General features: G+C 51.7%; 1 long non-coding RNA gene across 1 annotated transcript in view; it reads left to right on the top strand.

The window, feature by feature from the left end:
* The window catches only part of LOC134478456 (uncharacterized), a 34,927-nt gene extending 16,469 nt beyond the window's left edge, over positions 1 to 18,458 (top strand). Inside the window, exon 4 of the long non-coding RNA XR_010051075.1 lies at positions 16,688 to 18,458. This is a non-coding gene — a long non-coding RNA (uncharacterized LOC134478456). The remainder of the gene's footprint in view (positions 1 to 16,687) is intronic.
* The last annotated feature ends 3,425 nt before the right edge of the window (positions 18,459 to 21,883 follow it).

Genomic DNA, 21,883 nt, shown 5'->3' with positions numbered 1-21,883 from the left:
TGGCAGAGGAGAGCTGCTCAGGAGGTTGGATGAGAAACAGAGGGAGAGGAAGCAAGAGTGGCCCTGCCCATGGTGACCTCCTCCTTGCAGCAAGTCAGCTATAAACACCCTCCGGCTAATCCACAGATGAGTACCACAATGTTATAGGCAGTTGCATTAGATAGAAATATTACAGGCAGTCAGACAGGGCTGGGCCCTCCAGGGAGCCAGTGCAGAAGACCAGATTATCTTGTAACCTCAGAGGAGACAGACACCTCCCACTGTGGACTAGATTTCAAGACAAAAGACAAAAAAAGGCATCCACATCCTAAGGACAAACACCAGGGACTGATATTCTAAGTAGGTGTTCATCACCTTGAGGGAGCCTAAAGGAGCCACTAACCCAGCCCCTCACCAGCGAATATCCCATTCTGTATCCAGGCCCGCTGCCCATGTGACTCACCTCCCCATTTGATCCTGATTTAATCAATTTTACCCAAGTGATTACACTCCTAATCTTATTGGTTGATCATAGTTCTGTCCCACCTCACACCCACCTTTCAAGTTCCCATTTTTCCCCACCTTGAACCCGCCTCACCTTGTGGTTTTGCTCTATGAAAATCCCTAGAAAAGGCGGCGTCCTAGGAACTCATTCTGACTCTTCTGTCTCTGTCAGACAGAAGCTTTCTTTCTTTCAATAAATATATTCTGCTCTTAACCTCCTTTATTCCTAAAATTCATTCTTTGATTTTAGAGAGTGCGAACTCCTACCGGCCTTCTCACAGGTCAGGAGTTTCTTTCCCCCATATCACCAGTGATCACCTCCTTGCAACAAGTCAGCTATTAACGGACCCTTGGGCTAATCCACAATGAGTACCACAGCTTGGGATCCCATTGCCTTCCTGTGAGTGTGTGAGGCTTTGGAGACCATCTAGATGTGAATCATGACGGAGGGGTTTATATCCCCGGTTTCTCCGGAAGCATCTGCTCATTTGTTCTCTTGAATCATCCAGTTCTCTGTGCCAGGTGCTGCGTAGCTGGTTTGCAGACAACAGTGGGAAGGTGGAGGCCTGCAGCCCACCCATCCCTTTGCTGTCCCATCAGTGGCCTTGACTCTGCCCCTGTCTTGAGAGGCAGTCAGAGGCAGCAGGGGCAATGGTTTAATGCCCAGGTTTTGGATTCATGGCAGAGTTGGGGCAAAACCGTACCTCGCTGCAGCAAGCCCTTGAAAAGTTATTTCACCTTCTGGTGTGCTGGTGTCCTTGTCATAAGCTGGCAGTGACAGCTGTGCCAAGATAGTCGGTGACAATGGTGACATAGACCGTCCATGCAAGAACTGCACAGTGTATGCTTCACAGATGACCTTTGATAGGTTGCTACAGGACATGGCCAGGCAGGGTGGGAATGAACTTACAAAACCCCACCCCTACAGTATAACACAATACCAGGCCCGATGGCCTTGCTAAGCCTTCTGTTCTGTTCACGTGCACATTCACGCCTCGGAGAAAACACATCCTAAATTTTGAGAAAGTTTCACTTACAGAGCCATAAATAAGTGAATTAAGCTGTGGATGTTTACAACTTGACAAATGTGGAAAACCGAGAGCTCTACCCAGTTCCACTCTGCCTGTTCTGTCTGGAGAAAGCCACTGGCAAGCTTGGCTCCCATCTGTCACATGTACTGGGAGATGGAGACGTGCATAGGTCAGGATGCCAGGAGTCCAAGACACACCTAAACCTCTCCCGTGCGGTCCCCAGCTGTCCTGCCCATAGAAACTACATTGCCGGTTCTGGGGTTTTCTTTCCATAATAATTTGTGCAGATACAAATTTATGCCAAGTATCTACTTAGCCTCTTATTTTCAAAATTGTTAAACACGGTAAAATGCACAAACCATAAAAGTTACCATTTTAGCTGTTTCGCAGCTTAGTGGTGCTCAGGGCACTCACTTCACAGCATCGCTGCCCGCAGAGCTCTGCCCGCAGAGCACCGCGCTCACTGCACAGGGATCTCATTCTCCTCCCCGGCCCCTGGCACCCACGATTCTGCCTTCCTTTGTATGAACTTGACTGCTCTGTAGCTCGTGGAAGCGGGATCGTGCAGCTGCCCTTTCGCCCCTGGTTGGTCTCCTTAGCATGACGTCCTCAGAGCACATCCACGTGAGAGCGTGCTCTCGTCTCCCTTTGGCAGGCCGGATGTACTCACACACAGGTGCACATCTGCTCTCCCTGTCCATCCGTCGCTTGGTGGACGCTTCAGGAGGCCACATCTGTGTGCTGCCCTGAACTGGGTTGAGCAAATGTCTCTTAGGCTCTGCTTTCAGTTCTTGTAGTCTACGGTCAAAGGTGGAAATCCGGATCACATGGTGATTGTATTTTCAACTTTTAGAGCACTCATTATTTCTAAGAGAGCATTTCTTGGACAGTTTTGGATATATAGAAAATTGGATATATAGAACAATTAAGTGGAAAGTATACTAAGTAAAATAATGAAGAGTGTTTCCAAGTCTCCTTTACCCCCCCCCCCGCCACCATCCCATCTGCCAGTGACATCTGGCATTAGTGGGCCACACTTGTTGCCCGGATGAGCTGCACTGACATATCGTCACTATTGTCCAAGGTATCTTAATGTGCCCTGGGTGCTGAGCACTGTCTGTGTTGACACATGCAGAGTGACTTTACCCACCATGATCGGGCAGCGTAGATTCACTGTTGGAGAAGTCCCTCCCGCTTGCTTGCCTTTCTCCCTGCTAACTCAGGAGCAGCCGCGCCTTTTCTGTCTCTAGCTTTGCCTTTTTAAGAATGTCGTGGAGTTGGAATGACACACTGTGTAGCCTTTTCAGATTGGCTTCTTTCTTTCTTTCTTTTTTTTTTTTTTTGTCTTTTTCCTTTTTATTGGTACCAGGGATCTAACTAATGACTGCCTGCTTACAAGGCAGGTGCTTATGCCGCTGAGCTAAATCCCCAGCCCTGGCTTCTTTCATTTACAAATATGAAGTTCAGGTTTCATTAATTGTCTTCATGGCTTGATAACTCATTTCTTTTCACTGCTGAATAACATTCGGTGGTATAGAGTTACCAGTGTTTGCTTATCTGTCTATTGAAGGACATCTTGGTCCTTAGCAAATTTTGGCAACTTTGCTTAAAACTGCTGTGAATATTCATATGCAGGTTTTTATGTGGACATACAAGGGATGATAGAAAACTTTAGTAAATGTGTAAATAAAAAGATCATTACAATAAAAGACATGTTATTATCAGTCGCCATCAGAAAGCGTCCCATACTTCCGCCGCGTGGGATTCAGGCATCGTCCTTGCCACTTTGTGGAGCAGCTGTGGAAGTCCTCTTTCATGTGTTTCTAAAGTATGTTTAAAAATGTGGCTATTGCTACAACTGAGTGTCATTTAAAAGAAAGATGGCCTCATAAAAACCTTCCAGGATGTCCTTCTCTGCCTCACCCACCGGACCTCTCACTGCAGCACCTGGCTCTTCCCCAAGTCAAGAGGATGTGACAGTTCAGTGTTTGGAATCGGCTCAGTCTGTCGAGGTCACCAGGACAGCACAGCAAGACACTCATGAAACAGGACCTCAGAGCTGCTTCAGAAGGTGGCAAAAGGGTGGGGTGTGTTCAAAGGAGGAGTTCAATCCCTGCTACCAATACCAAACCAAAGCAAAACAAAACTCAACGACAACAAAAACAGAGACAGTGATTTGAGGGGAATTGATGACACTATGCTCCTACTGTAGTATGTTTTTTTTTAAGCGTTTAAACACTCACTATAATTTCAGTCACATTTCATGAATTTTTAACTTACTCAGGCAAAGAGGCACAACGGCTGGATCACATGGTGAGTGTGTGTTTAACTGTAAAGAAACTGCCATGCTATCTTCCACAGTGGCTGTGCCACTTGGCATTCCTTCCACGGAATGAGGAAGAGCAGAGCGATTGATTTTCAGTTTGTTCAGCTTTTTCCTTGTGAGGACACAAGCCATGCGCTCTGAGTCTCTCACCATGCCAGACTGGGAACTAGAAACTCTCTGATTATGATTGCAGTTTTAATGTTTAACATGATACACAACATTCATTGCTAGCAGACAGTTTTGCTTTTTGCTGTGGTACTTGGAACTTTCTTTTTGACTAGCCTGCCTCCCTGGCACAGGGTCCTCTCTTAGTATCAGAAAAGATGGTGCCATGAAGCACACAGCTCTGGATGCCTGCAGATGGGAAGGCTTGGAGACACACGAACAGAGTGCAAGGAAATAATTCCATCCTGGAGACCAGGGCTCCCTTTGATCTGCTTTCTGTTTTGAAGAAGAAAGACAGCCCAGGAAGTGTCTTTGTTACACAAACACTGAATATCATCTTTGGAAAGCATGGCACTCAGATTTGACTATTCCATAGGTGCGAGAGCCTGGGCCGCTGCAGAGAAGCCAGGTGACCACTGTTTACTCCTGGCACTGCGTATGGGTTTTAAAAAGTGTAAAACTGTGTGTAGGTAAGGCAGAAAATATTTTTACTTATTTGTAATCTAAGTTTGAGTTTTTGATTAGGTAATGCCTGTACACTGTGCCAAATTCTAAACAAAGTGTCGCTTGCCACCGCCGGCCCCACACTATGTCGCTGGAGTTGACGCAGCCCCTGTGTGCGTTCTGGGGCTGCTTCCTGCCTGCCCACCCCACACTGTAAGGTCCTTCTGTCTCCCTGTGAACAACACCAGCAGACACATTGTTCTGCATCCTGCTTGCTCCACTTAAAAATAGGTCTTGAAGCTGTGGAAGGGTGGGAAGTGACAGGACAGACTGCCGAGCAAGTGTGAGGATGCAGCGACTATGCAGAAGGAAGTTCCACAAGACTAGCGTGTCCTCTGAGCGCTGCAGCCAGCTGGGCACAGGGGACCACCTCTTGCTGGCCATGTCTGCAAGGCCGCACAGAAGCCACCCAAACTCTGCTGGCACAGCTCAAGGGCATCGGCCTCATTCACGCTGGCTTTTATTCCTCAAACTCCAATAGATTAGGGCTCATGAGCCGAGTATCATCTGCAGCACAGAAAGGAACGGGCATCCTGACTGAGGCTGAGTGACCAAGGAAGAGCACCCAGTCTACCCCTACCAGAATCCTCACCATTGCAGCGTGAGGCTGGGCAAAGTCAGCTGCCTTGGGCACCAGCTCAGCCACAGACGCTGCTGGGTTGGTCAAGAGGATCCTGGAAAAAGTGTATCCTTGGGCATCCTTGGGTGTGGACCTAACACTGCTAGACACAGCAAGCCCCCAGCTTCTAGAAAAAGAAGGTGCCTGTATATGCAAAGTGGGGTGAAGTGTGTAGGTGGGGAAGGCAGGTGGGGTAAAACTCCTTTCTCTAAGACAGCTTCTTTTGAAGGTGCACATATTTAATACTCACAGATGCTTTCACATATATGTGGCAACTGGGAAATGATAACCCAAATCAGGTCAACTCAGGCATCTGTCCCCCACGTAATCCCATATGTGTGTGCATATGTGTGCATGTGTGTGTGGTAAGAACTTAAAATCAACTGCCAACAAATTTCCCAGGACATAAGATTATTAATTATAGTCTTCATGCTGTACCTTAGATTCCAGATTTTATTCATAAGTGTGTGTGCTTCACCCAACATCTCTCCATTTCCTGGGCCCCGCAGCGGCCCCTTTTAATCATTATCCTGCTGTTTCTGTGAGTTTGACTTTGTTAAGTCTCACAAGGAAGTGGGGTCATGCAGTGCATTGTGTGACTTCCTTCACCTAACACTGTATCTAACAGCCTCTTCCCCACTGCAGTGAATACCAGGATTCCCTTGTTTCCCAAGGCTGAAGAGTCTTCCAGGGCATACTGTAACAGGTTTCCTCTCTGTGTGTCATTTGGTGGACACTGCGGCTGCGTGTGCGCCTGGGTTATTGTGAAAGGTCTGCGGTTATCCTGGGACAGTAGGTATCTCTTGGACACACTAACTTCACTTGGTGGATAGATACCTGGAAATGGGATTTCTCAGTCATACAGTTAGTTCTATTTAAAAATTTTTGAGCAACCTTCCTACTGTGTTCCACTGTGTCTACACCATTTTAATGTACTTTTCTACCTCACTCAATAAAGCTGGAAAACAAAAACAAAACAAAAATGAGTAATTGATGCTGGTCTACCCTCTTGGGCATAAACGTTGCATCTTTTATGATATCAGTGTAACTCTCAGCGCCTAAAACTATGCCTTGATTGAAATGAACACTCAATAGACATTAAATGAATAACTCTACAAATGGAAGATGTGTCTTTAAGAGCAAATAAGAAAGATCCAGTTCTACTTAAAGTGTTTTAGAAATTTAGTCACTCAAGTAGTTTGAAACCTCTACTAAAATCTATATAAGTTCTGGAGATGGATGGTCAAGATGGTGTATGTACTGAATATTACTGAATTATACTCTAAAAATGGATAAAATGGTAAATTTTATTTGATATGTAGTTTATCATTATATTTGTCACGCAGGTGTTGAAAGAGGTGAATTTGTTTACTTATTTATTGGTATTGGGAATCAAACCCAGGACCTCACGCCTGCCAGGCAGGGGCTTGTGCCGCTGAGCTATATCCCTGGCCCAAGCAGTGAATTTAGGAAAAGGATGCACACAGTGCACATGAATACTGAAACCTGTGATTATTTTTAATTAGCGATGATCCCAAGCCTCATGCCTGTGACAGCTGGTTTCGTCTGACTCTGGCTGAGCTGGCAGTCAGCAGGGCCCCTGACACTGCCGCACGTGTGCTGTTGTTGATCCTGTTAGCATACCCATCTTGCTCTTGTGCAATTGTTCTCCTGGAATTTGAGTGTGGGATTGATTTATGGAACCTGTTATGTTCTGTTGTGCTGCCTTCAGCCTGTTGCAGTCACCTAGCAGCGTAATTCTGCTTGTGGGCATGGTCATCTAATGTTTTCCTGCCCTTTTGGCCTTGGTATCCTCTCAGGTGATGGGGCTGCCATCTCCGTTCTCGTACATATTCAGGGACTGTGTATTGTGCAGGGCTCATTGAGGATAGGTAGTGAGAAAAACGGCAGGAAATCCCTGTCCTCCTGGTGGTGATGAGGACACTAAACCAAGACCGATAGGTGACATGTGCAGCATTGTTTGGTAACGCTGGTGCCCAGGAGGAAGGTGGAGCAGGGAGGGGCGTCCTATAGCAGGAGAATCTTTGCCATGTTAGATAGGCTAGCTCCTGAAGGCTCACGGGAAATAGTGACACTTAAGCGGAGACCTGATATTCCTATCCAATGGATTGCAAAAAGTGGGGCAACAAGAATTGTTAGATCTGCCACTAGAGCCCTTCCTCCAGGTTGGTCTGTTAACTGGCACTCTTGGGGTTCAGCTGATGAACCCACTGAGTCTCTCTGTTTATGAGACAGAATGTCCCTGTGCAGCCCAGGCTGGCCTTGAACTCACAGGCATTCTCTTGCTTCAGCCTTCTGAGTGCCAGGATTACAGGTGTGCACCACCATGCCCGGCTTGACAGTGTTCTTAAAGATATCTTCAGCCATGCTAAAACCTGGATGCTGGTGTCTGCAGCAGCCTCCTGATGTTGACCACACTCATGCGTGGAAACAGCTTTAATGTGGAGGCTGCTTTTCCCTGTCAGTGTGGAGTAGCTTCTGCTGGCCCTGGGACCGTGCCTGAGAAGCAGCAGCTTCTATGGGCAGGAGGACAGGTGACCCAGGGCATCCTTTCCGTCCTCACAGGTTCCCTCTAGAAAGCACAGGTGAAGTCTCAGCCTCCTGACACCCGAGGCTCTCCTGTCATGCCCTCCTGACATAGCATCCTTGAGCCTGACCTGCGGGGGCTCCCAGAGCTAGGCCCTGAGCCTGCCCCCTGCCTGCCTGCGGGTGGCTGTTGCAGGTGTGGCTGTGCTATTCCCACTCACCTGCAGGCTGCAGTGTTGCCACGGTGATCTCCTGGGTGGCTTGCAGGGGCAGGGCCAACAGGTAGGGCCCAGGCTGCAGGCAGGGGCTGCTGACTCACTGGGCAGACAAAGGTTTTGTCTGCAGGGAGTAGCAGGGAGCTGGGCACCCAGGAAGCTGGGTGTCTCTGTGAGGTCCCCGGTGCATTTGCAGAAAACGCCCGCCCTGGTGTCTGTGGCTTCGGTTTCCCTGTCTGTGCATGCGGTGGTCCTCTGAGACACTTGGTTCCAAACTTGGTTCTCATCCTCTGCTTCTGCATTTTGGGATCTAGGTTTGAATTTCAGTAAAAGTGGCCAGGTTGGTGATGGTTTGGAACCCTGGATCCACAGCTGTGGGCAGGAGGGAATCGATTTGTGGCTTCTGGGGTGAGGATTTTGCTCAAGGGGAAAAGCAGGGACTGGGTGAGCTGCTGGGAAGCTCAGGGCCTTGGAGGAGGAGCCTTCTCCTTCCTTCTACTGGCCAAGGCAGTGAGGTTCCTGAGGAGGACGCTGGCCTCCTGGCAGCCTAAAGGACAAGGCGAAGAGCCACTGCAGAAGCACAGCAACAAACCCCATGCGATCTGCCTTCTGCTCCTTTCCCTGCCCCTCTGTCCTCCCCTCCGGACCTCCGCTGCTGCTTCCTAACTTCCACACAGGGTGGAATGTTCGCGTCTTCTCAGTCCCCAAAGCAAAACCATGCCAGGTCAGGGTGCCACCTTGGTCCGAACGGCCCTTTGTTCGGCTTCTTACTGACTAATGGTTGTGCTATGAAAAGACTTATGCAACTGTGGCACGGGGGCTGGAAGTGTGTAATCTTCAGAAAGCTGTGACTGGGGCCTTGCATTGCGTAAGACATAATTACAGAATCCAGCCGAGGCTTGCTGCAGGCTCATTACCGGCTCCGAGCTCCTCTTGCAGCGGCTTTGCGTGCCTGTTAATATTTAAACTGCGGAGTGGCAGCAGAATATTTTGTAAGCTTTAGTAGTGGTCATGGTGTTCAGTGCCTGGTGAGGCCCTGGGCCAGGCCAGGCAGGGTTAGAGGGACAGCGTGGGGTTCTGCAGAGCTTTCCTTGAGGACTTTGTCCTTTAAATACGGCCCTCTGGGAGGTCTGAGCTTTCCTCCAATGCTTTGGTTACTTGGAAGTCTCTTTAGATTGTCTATTTTTCTGTTTTACTTTGTTGTTGTTGTGTTGGGGAAGGAGATGGGCGCTTGTGGAAGCTAGGCAAGTGCTGTACCATTGAGCGCCATCCTCAGCCTAAAATCTCAAGTTTTAAAAACCAGTTCTTCTCGAGGAAAATCAAAGCCCTGACCATAACCCACTATTTTATAAAATAGACCTCAAGGATGATTTTAACTTTAACACGCAATTTCATGTCGATTCTGGTAAGCTCCCACAGCCTTGGAGGAAAGGAAAATCTAATCAGCCTGGAGCCTGCACGCACACACGAGCGACAAAGCCTGACTTCTGATGGGCCCCAGCTGGCCATCGCCTGTGTCCCCGCTGTGGCCTCTGGAAAGTCAGCCTCTTGACCTCTGCGCGTCTGTCTCCCGCTGCAGAGGCAGGCGGGTCTGCCTGCGCTCTGGTGGCGCCTATCGCTGTGGGATCTGAGTGCAGAGACAAAAACATCCACGTTTGTGTATCCCAGGAGGAAACGCAGTCTGGCTTCCTGTGGTCGAGCTGGGCCCAGCCTGCACTTTATATGCCAGGGTGCTTCGTGGAGACAAAGGAAAAGCACGGACAATGTCAGCCATGCGCTGCTTTTTTTCCTTCTAAAAGATGGAGCAGATCAGGGTTGGGGAAGTTCAGCAAAACTGCTGCGGTTTTAAATGTGCTGGGGTCTCTTTCTCTTCCCGCAGGAAAGGCACGTTTTCTCCCAGGGATGAGCCAGAATTGCTTCTCCCTTTTCTTTCTCCTTCCCTCCCCCATTCTTTTTCTTTTTCTTTTTGCCTTTTTTTCTTGCCTTTTCAATAAACTATGTCTGTTCAAATTGTAAAATTATATGCATTCATGTTACAACTCCTTCCCGTGGGCTTGGATGGCCTACGCCTGTGAGCCCAGCACGCTGGCAGGCAGAGGCAGGAGCAGCTCAGGCCCAGCCTGGGCAACTAATTCAGAGACTTAGCAAGGCCCTGCCTCAAAGGAAAGATTGAAAGCAGGGGCGGCCGGAAGCGTAGCTCAGCATGAAGGCCCTGGGTTCAAGTTCCAGTGCCAGACCAAACAAAAAGCAAAACACCCAAGCCAAAAACCAAAACTTCACAAAACAAAACACTCTGGAACAACAGTGACCCCCCCAACACAAACACACACACACACACACACACACACACACACACACACACACTTTCTTTCTCTCTCTCTCTCTCTCCTGAACAGAATAAAAGGGAAAAGAGAAAATATATTCCTCCACCCAAGGCCCCACTAACCCTACCAGTAATTATTTTAAGCCTTTCTGAAAATTTCCTTCATGCAAACATTTCTCTCTTTCTAACTCCTTTCTCTGTGGTCTCCGTCTCTCTCTCTCTCTCTCTCTCTCTCTCTCTCTCTCTCTGTGATGTGAATGCTGTCACACTCCCAGTACTGCCTTGCAAATGGCTTGCCCCATGTATCAGACACTTCTCTATGCCACACAAAGATCTACTCTGCATCACACTTACTTAGCCATGCACTGTATGGTTATATTTTAATTATTTTAACCTGTTTCTAAAGTGGATGTGAATTCTTTTCTAGTTTGAGAGGAATTACAAACAATGCTGCACTGTACACCCCAGCACTACACGTGTTCTCTTTGCACAGGTGGGAGAAATTCTTAGCCGTGGAATTGCGGGGTCAAAGGGTGCATGCATTTCACATTTTAATAGATATTGCCAAATTGCCCTGCAGAAAGGTTGTACCAGTTTACAACCCCATTAACATTATATGAACTCCTATTTCCTCAAGCCCTTGCTGACGCCAGGTCCAATCAGACTTTTAAATCTTTCCCCAAAAGCAACAAATGGCGAGTCATTACTGTTTTGCTTTGCATTTTAATTATGAAAAATTGATCCTTATACATGTTTATGGCCTATTTGCCACCAACATTTATTTCTTATTTACTTACTGAAACTGTGATCTTGCCCACGGCCCATTTCTATTGACTTTCTTAGTATTGTGAGGGACTGATGTATAAAATCTTTGATTTGTCATTAGTCTTTACTTGCCAACAGGCCACAAACACCTGCTCTTTGCCTATTTGTTAATGGAACAAACGTTAGCAGCATTTGCAGATTCAAACTTGTCTACTGCCCTCTGGTAGCATTAAGGGTCTGTGCCATGCTGCCGGGAGCTTGGCCTGTGCAGAGAAGCCCTGAAACTCACCTGCGTGCTCTTCTAGAACACTCTTCTGGGTTTGCTAGGAACATGTGCTCCCTATCTTAGGCATCTGTTTGATGTACAGAGTGAGGTAGGGATGCGATGCAAGCCGATCTTGTTTGCCGGGTATCTCAGTCTCTCAGGTCTGGCAGTGCATGGCCAGTGAGGCTCTGTGGCCCTTGGAAATAGGATGAAGGGACTTCGTGAGAAGCCCAGGCAGCTTTCCCCTTTCCCTCCCCTCCCTCCTTCCCTCCCTTCCCCTCCCCTCCCCTTCTCTTCCCATCTTTTCTCTTCTCTTCTCTTTTCTTCTCAGATCAAGAACACTGTCTATTTCCAGGCAGGAAAATACTTGGCTGATCTTTGGCAACCTCAAAGAGTGGAGGGGAAGATGGTAAGAACATTGAGAGAAAAATGAAAAATTAAGGGCTTGAATTGGAGAGGGAGGAACACAGGTTTCAAGTGGGGTTGCTAAGGGCATGCCTGCCCTCAGAACCAATGGGGCTTTTTTCTGTTTTGACAAAGGAACATAGAGGATAGTGAATCCCGAACTGAAGAAAGAATAGAACAGAAGCATTTGGCTTGCCATTTGTTTAGCTCTGCTAGAGAAGGAAATAAGAAAAAACAAACTTTTTTTGGTTAATCTCCTTGCAACAATGTTTCTGCAATATATTTTCTTGACTTAACACATAAAAATTCCTACAGGGCACTCAACATGTCTCATCCATGTGCAGCGTAGGGTTTCTGCTATAGTTCCTAAATATGTGGGGTAGTTTTTCCTTAATGACCAAATAAGTTAATTGCACAATCAGTCACACTGGAGTTTTATATTTCTTGGCATGAGTGATACGATATGCATGTTGGCAAAGACCTACATGACTTTGATTTGCAACATAAATAATATAATCCTGCAGATCAAATTCCAGGTAATTTAATTAAAAGTACTGAAGCGCTCTTTCCCCTGCGTCTACCTCATGGTAAATTGTATAATTTGTGTAATTATAAGTTGATTTGTTGAGGATTGATTTCATCATGAAAGGTGCAATGTTACTGCTGCGAACTCTGCCATTTGCGGACTTCCCACTCCCTGCACTCGGTATAGGTGGGGAACACACAGATAATATTCACACAGAGCGGTTTTATGTCAAACGTGCGTGTAATTGCACATATATATTCTAGTTTAACCTCAGGCCCCCACAAAGCCTTTGAGCCCCAAGTAGCTCCTCTGTAGGTGGGAGAACTGACCCAGCACCTGGAGTGAGATCACAGAGCTGCTGAGTGCACAGTTGGGCCCTAATCCAGGACACTTTGGCCCCAGACTCTGCTGTGACCAGGACAGTTTCTGCCGGAACTTCAGCGAGGAATCAACATGAGTTCTCCTCTCTGCGCTGCTCCCTGCATGTGGTCTGCCATGGCTTGTGGCTATGGCAGCCTGACTGGTGCTCAGTCCTGTCAGTGCACTGAGAGCCCTGGCCGGCAGCCTCGCCTGCCTGCCCCTTAGCTCAGTTTGAAACGAGGCACTAGGGCAGAGCATCAGTGTCTGCCGTGCACTCCACTCCCACCTCAGAGAGCCCAGCCCCATCCGGCTCGCACCCTTTCCAGGGTCTGCAGTCCGAGATCTCCCCAGTGCACTCTAGGAACCTTGTGGATGCTCAGGGCTGTTCTGTCACAAGGGAAGGGTGACCTTCCTTGCACCCTGTGTCATTTCCTGCTCTTCTGGACTGTGGTTCCTCCCTTCGTGGTCAGTGTTGTGGAGGATGCGCCCCAGTCACTGCTCCTGTCCCTGGGCAGGGCCCTGGAAGCTGTGTCCTTGGATACTGGCTTCTGGACTGTGGTTCCTCCCTTCGTGGTCAGTGTTGTGGAGGATGCGCCCCAGTCACTGCTCCTGTCCCTGGGCAGGGCCCCGGAAGCTGTGTCCTTGGATACTGGCTTCTGGACTGTGGTTCCTCCCTTCGTGGTCAGTGTTGTGGAGGATGCGCCCCAGTCGCTGCTCCTGTCCCTGGGCAGGGCCCTGGAAGCTGTGTCCTTGGATACTGGCTTCTGGACTGTGGTTCCTCCCTTCGTGGTCAGTGTTGTGGAGGATGCGCCCCAGTCGCTGCTCCTGTCCCTGGGCAGGGCCCCGGAAGCTGTGTCCTTGGATACTGGCTTCTGGACTGTGGTTCCTCCCTTCGTGGTCAGTGTTGTGGAGGATGCGCCCCAGTCGCTGCTCCTGTCCCTGGGCAGGGCCCCGGAAGCTGTGTCCTTGGATACTGGCTTCTGGACTGTGGTTCCTCCCTTCGTGGTCAGTGTTGTGGAGGATGCGCCCCAGTCGCTGCTCCTGTCCCTGGGCAGGGCCCTGGAAGCTGTGTCCTTGGATACTGGCTTCTGGACTGTGGTTCCTCCCTTCGTGGTCAGTGTTGTGAAGGATGTGCCCCAGTCACTGCTCCTGTCCCTGGGCAGGGCCCTGGAAGCTGTGTCCTTGGATACTGGCTTCTGGACTGTGGTTCCTCCCTTCGTGGTCAGTGTTGTGGAGGATGCGCCCCAGTCGCTGCTCCTGTCCCTGGGCAGGGCCCTGGAAGCTGTGTCCTTGGATACTGGCTTCTGGACTGTGGTTCCTCCCTTCGTGGTCAGTGTTGTGGAGGATGCGCCCCAGTCGCTGCTCCTGTCCCTGGGCAGGGCCCTGGAAGCTGTGTCCTTGGATACTGGCTTCTGGACTGTGGTTCCTCCCTTCGTGGTCAGTGTTGTGGAGGATGCGCCCCAGTCGCTGCTCCTGTCCCTGGGCAGGGCCCCGGAAGCTGTGTCCTTGGATACTGGCTTCTGGACTGTGGTTCCTCCCTTCGTGGTCAGTGTTGTGAAGGATGTGCCCCAGTCACTGCTCCTGTCCCTGGGCAGGGCCCCGGAAGCTGTGTCCTTGGATACTGGCTTCTGGACTGTGGTTCCTCCCTTCGTGGTCAGTGTTGTGAAGGATGTGCCCCAGTCACTGCTCCTGTCCCTGGGCAGGGCCCCGGAAGCTGTGTCCTTGGATACTGGCTTCTGGACTGTGGTTCCTCCCTTCGTGGTCAGTGTTGTGGAGGATGCGCCCCAGTCGCTGCTCCTGTCCCTGGGCAGGGACCCGGAAGCTGTGTCCTTGGATACTGGCTTCTGGACTGTGGTTCCTCCCTTCGTGGTCAGTGTTGTGGAGGATGCGCCCCAGTCGCTGCTCCTGTCCCTGGGCAGGGCCCTGGAAGCTGTGTCCTTGGATACTGGCTTCTGGACTGTGGTTCCTCCCTTCGTGGTCAGTGTTGTGAAGGATGTGCCCCAGTCACTGCTCCTGTCCCTGGGCAGGGCCCCGGAAGCTGTGTCCTTGGATACTGGCTTCTGGACTGTGGTTCCTCCCTTCGTGGTCAGTGTTGTGGAGGATGCGCCCCAGTCGCTGCTCCTGTCCCTGGGCAGGGCCCCGGAAGCTGTGTCCTTGGATACTGGCTTCTGGACTGTGGTTCCTCCCTTCGTGGTCAGTGTTGTGGAGGATGCGCCCCAGTCGCTGCTCCTGTCCCTGGGCAGGGCCCCGGAAGCTGTGTCCTTGGATACTGGCTTCTGGACTGTGGTTCCTCCCTTCGTGGTCAGTGTTGTGGAGGATGCGCCCCAGTCGCTGCTCCTGTCCCTGGGCAGGGCCCTGGAAGCTGTGTCCTTGGATACTGGCTTCTGGACTGTGGTTCCTCCCTTCGTGGTCAGTGTTGTGAAGGATGTGCCCCAGTCACTGCTCCTGTCCCTGGGCAGGGCCCTGGAAGCTGTGTCCTTGGATACTGGCTTCTGGACTGTGGTTCCTCCCTTCGTGGTCAGTGTTGTGGAGGATGCGCCCCAGTCGCTGCTCCTGTCCCTGGGCAGGGCCCCGGAAGCTGTGTCCTTGGATACTGGCTTCTGGACTGTGGTTCCTCCCTTCGTGGTCAGTGTTGTGGAGGATGCGCCCCAGTCGCTGCTCCTGTCCCTGGGCAGGGCCCTGGAAGCTGTGTCCTTGGATACTGGCTTCTGGACTGTGGTTCCTCCCTTCGTGGTCAGTGTTGTGGAGGATGCGCCCCAGTCGCTGCTCCTGTCCCTGGGCAGGGCCCCGGAAGCTGTGTCCTTGGATACTGGCTTCTGGACTGTGGTTCCTCCCTTCGTGGTCAGTGTTGTGGAGGATGCGCCCCAGTCACTGCTCCTGTCCCTGGGCAGGGCCCCGGAAGCTGTGTCCTTGGATACTGGCTTCTGGACTGTGGTTCCTCCCTTCGTGGTCAGTGTTGTGGAGGATGCGCCCCAGTCGCTGCTCCTGTCCCTGGGCAGGGCCCCGGAAGCTGTGTCCTTGGATACTGGCTTCTGGACTGTGGTTCCTCCCTTCGTGGTCAGTGTTGTGGAGGATGCGCCCCAGTCGCTGCTCCTGTCCCTGGGCAGGGCCCCGGAAGCTGTGTCCTTGGATACTGGCTTCTGGACTGTGGTTCCTCCCTTCGTGGTCAGTGTTGTGGAGGATGCGCCCCAGTCGCTGCTCCTGTCCCTGGGCAGGGCCCCGGAAGCTGTGTCCTTGGATACTGGCTTCTGGACTGTGGTTCCTCCCTTCGTGGTCAGTATTGTGAAGGATGCGCCCCAGTCGCTGCTCCTGTCCCTGGGCAGGGCCCCGGAAGCTGTGTCCTTGGATACTGGCTTCTGGACTGTGGTTCCTCCCTTCGTGGTCAGTATTGTGAAGGATGCGCCCCAGTCGCTGCTCCTGTCCCTGGGCAGGGCCCCGGAAGCTGTGTCCTTGGATACTGGCTTCTGGACTGTGGTTCCTCCCTTCTTGGTCAGTGTTGTGGAGGATGCGCCCCAGTCGCTGCTCCTGTCCCTGGGCAGGGCCCCGGAAGCTGTGTCCTTGGATACTGGCTTCTGGACTGTGGTTCCTCCCTTCGTGGTCAGTATTGTGAAGGATGCGCCCCAGTCGCTGCTCCTGTCCCTGGGCAGGGCCCCGGAAGCTGTGTCCTTGGATACTGGCTTCTGGACTGTGGTTCCTCCCTTCTTGGTCAGTGTTGTGGAGGATGCGCCCCAGTCGCTGCTCCTGTCCCTGGGCAGGGCCCCGGAAGCTGTGTCCTTGGATACTGGCTTCTGGACTGTGGTTCCTCCCTTCGTGGTCAGTGTTGTGGAGGATGCGCCCCAGTCGCTGCTCCTGTCCCTGGGCAGGGCCCCGGAAGCTGTGTCCTTGGATACTGGCTTCTGGACTGTGGTTCCTCCCTTCGTGGTCAGTGTTGTGAAGGATGTGCCCCAGTCACTGCTCCTGTCCCTGGGCAGGGCCCCGGAAGCTGTGTCCTTGGATACTGGCTTCCTTGCTTTTGGGATGCCACACTCACTCTCCAGGCTCTGTCCTTCCCGGATGGCTCACTTGCATTTTGTTTTTGTTTTTAGGCGGCACAGCCCTTTCCATGAGGCTGCCCCTGCAGCCTATAACTTGAGTCTGTTTTGTTTTGAAACAGGATATCACCAGGTAGCCCATTCTGGCCTTGAAATCACTGTGGAGCCCAGCGTGGCCTCACCTCATGGTGAGCTTCCTGCCTCAGCTTCCTGGGTGCTGTGCCGCCATGCCTGGCTTTAGTCACGCCTGCTCGCCTCCCTTCTCCCTGAGCCAGGGAGCACTTTCCCAGGAGCTGTGCTATTCTCCCTGGCTCACTCGTGTCTATACAGTTATATCTGCGGTGTGCTTAACGTTGTGCACTGTACTATCCTCCTGAGGGCCACAGCAGGCTGCCATGCGCCCACATCAGCGCCCAGCTCCATCCCCCTGCATGAGTGGGAAGCTGCTGCAGACCTATGATGCCTGCTGGTCTCCTGGACTCCTCACTGGAGGCCCTCCCTGTGGCTCAAACCCAGGCACCTGAGGGCCACCTCCATCTGAAGGCAACAACGCAAGCCTTCCTCAGCGTGTTCCCGCTGGTCAGAAACTGCTGTCTGTCGCTAATGTTGCCCAGATGCCCCATGCCGTTCAGTGACCCCACACCTGCCCCTCCAAGCCTGTTGCCCTGCTCCACCCTGACCCCCTGTCTTATGGGTTTGGAGCATTCTGACTCTGTGGGACCACAGTCACAGGCTCCAGCACTGTCACCAGCTGTGTCCCCTTCCAAGATGGTCACTTGTCTCTCAGGACCAGCGGCAGCCCTCTGCCCAGCCCTTGTCCTGGGCTCCCACGATGGTCCAGCTGCAGACAGCGTCCACGTGCCCAGCTGCCTCTCACCCTCTGCCCACTTCCTCTCCCTCGTGGCAGCTCCTGGATGTGCTCTGGGCTTGTGCCGCCCACTGTGCATACTGTCCCCACTGCCTGGAGGGTGTCCCTTCCCTGCCCTGGTGCTGCAATTCCAGCTCATTCGGGTTTAGTGAATGCCGCTTTCCCTGCCTAAAGAGCCCACACAGGCCCCTCGGTGCCCACTGCCCACACAGCCTCCGGGTATCTCTCTCAGAAGCCCCAGCTCGAGGCCTGTGGGGCCGGGCCTGGGCTGGCCCTTGAGCCTTTGCTCTCCCCCGTGCTGTCTCAACCTTTATTTCCTCCTCCTACAATCCAACTGCAGCACCCTTATTTTACTGAAATTATGTGATAGGCCAAAAAAGCCTCAGATACAAAACACACATGATATTCATTATTGTTAAAACATTCAAGGAGCTCTGAGAGTGCAATACCGAGGAAAGAAATAGTCTGGCTGGAAAACAAGCAGAGGACCTGAAAAGACACGTCTTAGCAGAAGAGTTGAGGATGACCCACGGATATCGGGAAAGACGCTCAGCACGGCGAATCATCAGAGAGACGCATGTCAAGCCACCCTGGGTCATCTCCTCCCACCTGGTAGGATGGTGACGCCCGCAGGCCAGGACACTGGCAGAGGGGCAGGAGAGGGAGCTCTGGCCCACTGCTGGTCGGAAGCCAGCAGGCCCAGCCGCGATGGAAAGGATGGGGAGTCTCCTGAATTAAGGACAGAGCTATGGTGTGACCCAGCAGTCGACTGCTGCGTGGACCTCTAAAGAAAGTGACCTGTGTGTGGCAGAGACGCTATATACTCTTGCGTTCCCTGCAGCATTTGTCACCCACAATAGTCAAGATATGCAGGGCCCCTTCAGTGGGAAGCCGGGAAAGAAAGCGGGCATATATGTGCAATGCAATAGTAGACAACCTTTAAAAAGAATATTTGGATAAGTAAAGTAAGCCAGACACAAAAGACAAACATTGGTACTCACTTAGAGGCAGTGTGGCAGGGTGGTGGCTAGGGATTGGGGGTGAGAGGCTGGGGGGGATGTTGGTAGGTGGGGTGCAAAGTTTCAGCTGGAGAGCAGTTCTGGACACACACTGCACAATGCAGTACCTGGAGTAAATGTTTGTTTTGTTTTATTTTTGTTTTGTTAGTACTGGGGATTGAACTCACAACCTTGCACCTGCCAGGCAGGTACTTGTACCACTGAGCTATATCCCCGGCCCCAGCAGTAGATGTTAACACCTCTTATACTTGACAGATGCTCGGGGAGTAGATCTTAAATGTACTCATCGCACATAAGTGAGAAGCACGCAAGGCAATGGGCATGGTAATTAGCTAGATTTAATCACTTCACAACATTAAACCTGATCATCACATGCTAGGTACATGGTCATGTATACAATAAGAGCAAAAGGCAAACCTTGCACTCAAGCCTGGGCTGTGCAGACCTCCCCTTCCACCATCCCCAGGTTTGGAAGTTTGGCTTCATTTCTGGTGGCATCAGAACCCCCACCTCATTCACAGTGCATCGGTCTCTGTGTGCCTGTCTTCCAGAAAGAATGTGGCAGAACTTGAGTGACAGCCGTGCAGTCTTCAGGACAAACAGGACTGCTTTGCTATGCTCCCAGGGACCTGGCTTATCAGCTGCTCATAATCATAGCCCAGTGCATGCCAGGCACTGTCCTCGGCACCCTGCAGGGAACCTGTCAGTGAGGTCATCACTGTTATTGTCCCCACAGAAGCGTGAGGACACAGGCCCAGAGAGGTTAAGGAACATGCCTGAGGCCACAGCAGATGTTACCCGACCTGGGATTCAGACCTGGGCAAGCTGCCTGCCTGCAGAGTTGTGGGTTTCCAGGTGACAGCAAATGATGCTAAGGCCAGGGACTCACCCGGGCCCCAGGGCAGTGCCCCCGTCCCAGTGGTGCACTGGAACAGATACACAGCGTAGCTCATGATGTCACTCTAGTCGTTAAGTGTGGGACAGGGCGTCCGGTGTTAGACGGTAGGTGGCTTAGAACTGGCCATTGTAAGAATACTGATACCATGGAAACTGGCAAGTCCCATGAATCTGGGACCTTGTCCCAGGCCAGCGTCCTGCTTGAAGACCCCAGTTGTGATGGGAAGGGGCAGAGAGAAGCATTTGCTTGTGGCACCACAACCAAAAGAGGGCTGAGTGGGCAGGTCCACATGCCAAGCAGGGAGTCTGGGACCGTCCTGGCTCCATCTCTGGTCTCCTTCCCTGGCCAGGAAGCGCGGCTGCCTCAGTTCTTACCCAGGGCTGGGGCTGCCCCCGGGCCCTTGCTCCTTATTTTGCAGGCTGGACTGACCAATTACCTGCCCCTACCACATCCCCTACCCAGATAACTGCTTGCCGCCTGCCTGCTGCCTGCCAGGGTGGCCCTCTCTAGGGAAGGTGAGGGACAGTCTGATAGGGCTTCCCTGGAAGAGGAGTGGCACACTCTCACCACCGTCATCCTGGCAGATTCTGTCTCCAGGAGTCCCCTGAGGGACTGGGTGCCCTCCAGGAGAGAGGGGGACCTTTCCTAGGGGTGTAGGAGCAGACTTCTCCAGCAAAACGCTTCAAGGGAGCTGTCTTTGAGGCTGGTCAGTCCCTTGCCAGGTTTGGAGCTGATAGCATCCATTCCAGTGATCTCTTTATCCTCCAGATTGCCTCGGACTTAGTGCTAAAGCCCAGCTTTGGCTCCTGGCTATGTTTGATGATAACAACACATTTTCATCCCGCCCAAAGAGCACACTGAGGAAGTAGGGGAGAGACTGGATAGCAAGGACCTCAGAGCAGGGGGGCAGGGGGGGTGGCTCAGGAGCCAGGTGCAGCCAGGAGCTCTTTTCCTCCTCTCCTAGGTCCCAGCTCTCTGTGGTCCTTGGTCTCCTGTCAGACACCACCCCACTGTGGTGCAGCCATATTCCGAAGACAAACTGCAGACTCTGGCCAGTCCTGCCCCTGCCTTCTAACTTGCATCAAAAGCTGCAGCAGGAAGGAGCAAATGAGGGCCCCAAGGAATTTAGAAGCAACCCCATGCAAGTGTGCCGTGACGTGATTTCACAGCCAGCGACAAAAGTGACCAAGAAGAAAGACAACTGGTGGTGGCCTGTGGGTGGCAGAGCTTGACCTCACATTAGCTGGGAAGTCACCCTGAGCTCAGGAGGCTCAGGGTGTTCAGTTCCTGCCTAATACCCCTCTGCCAGCGAGGTGCTGAATGCAGGAGCTTTGGGTTATTCACCTGTTGAGGACCCTGAGGGTTATGTTTCTGGATGGAAGTGCTGAGTTCAGAGACTGAGCTATCCAGACTAGGTGTGAGGGAGGAGGTTGCCTGCAAAGTTTTCTTTTTAGAACTCAGGTCTATTCAGTGTGCAGGTTTTACAGCTCAGCAGGCCAAGCAAAAGGGTGATGTTGCCAGACAGTAAGGGCTCGGGCTAGTGAAGCAGACAGAGAACTCGGGGCAAGGTCTTATCCAGCAGAGCGTTTTGGCTCCACCATGAATCACTGTGCAAGCAACCAGCCATGGGCCTGGCGCTTGCTCCTACTGAATCAAAGGTGACTAAAAGATACTGCAGTCTTCATTTCCGGTGACTCACACAGAGCCCTACTGGGCCAGGTTGGGTTTCAGGGCCCAACCTAACCACTGAGGCACTTCAGCTTATCACAGGGACCCACCTGGGAGAGGGGACCGGGCCACCAAGACATTGATTTTCTTTCATACGTCATGCTGAGGTTGTGCTTTGCAAACTTCAGCTTCGGAGGTCCTCTGGCCTGGAGCTCCGCTGGCCGGCCGGCAGAGCTGGCTCACTGGAAAGCCTGAGCAAGGCCGACCAGGATTTCTGAGGCAGATGCTGGAGCCTTGCACCAGAGGAGAAAGGACAAGGCCCTGGTCCTTCTTGGATCTCAAGAGAGGCTGGTTTGGCCTTGGAGACTTGCTTCAGCCGAAATCTAGACTGTGTCACATGATTGTGCGCTTGATCACGATGAGGTCTTTTATTACTTTTATAAATGAAGCCCAGGGCTATTAGTCAAAAGGATTCATCCAATAAACAGAAGAACTAGTAATTATTCTCTGTAACTTCTGTGAGGGGTCAAAAGTGTCTGCTTTGCTCAATATCTCCCCAGCGTTCTGGCACTTGTGATTGGGGTGCCGTGAGGGTCAGGAAGCAGAGGGCCCTGCATTGACTTGATCTCTTTCCTACTGGGGCTGCTTTGTGGAAACTGGTGTGGGTGGGGAGCTTGTGTCTGATCATGCGAGGGTGCCTAAAGTTCTGCTAGTTTAGTCTCTTTCTTTCACATGCCTTTTAGCTTAATCTGTTTCCTCCACACGCCTGGATGCTGTTCATAGCAGTATCTCACAGCAGCAGGTACTGCCTTGAAAGGATCTAGGCTTTGGGAAGCTGGGGAGGCCACAGAAGTGCTGCTCCCTC

This window comes from Cavia porcellus, unplaced genomic scaffold (genome assembly GCF_034190915.1).
Source record: "Cavia porcellus strain 051 isolate PalLab524CR breed Dunkin Hartley unplaced genomic scaffold, mCavPor4.1 scaffold_13, whole genome shotgun sequence".
Lineage (NCBI taxonomy): Eukaryota > Metazoa > Chordata > Mammalia > Rodentia > Caviidae > Cavia > Cavia porcellus.
The sequence above is the reverse complement of the archived record's forward strand: the minus strand, read 5'-3'. Positions and strand labels throughout refer to the sequence as shown.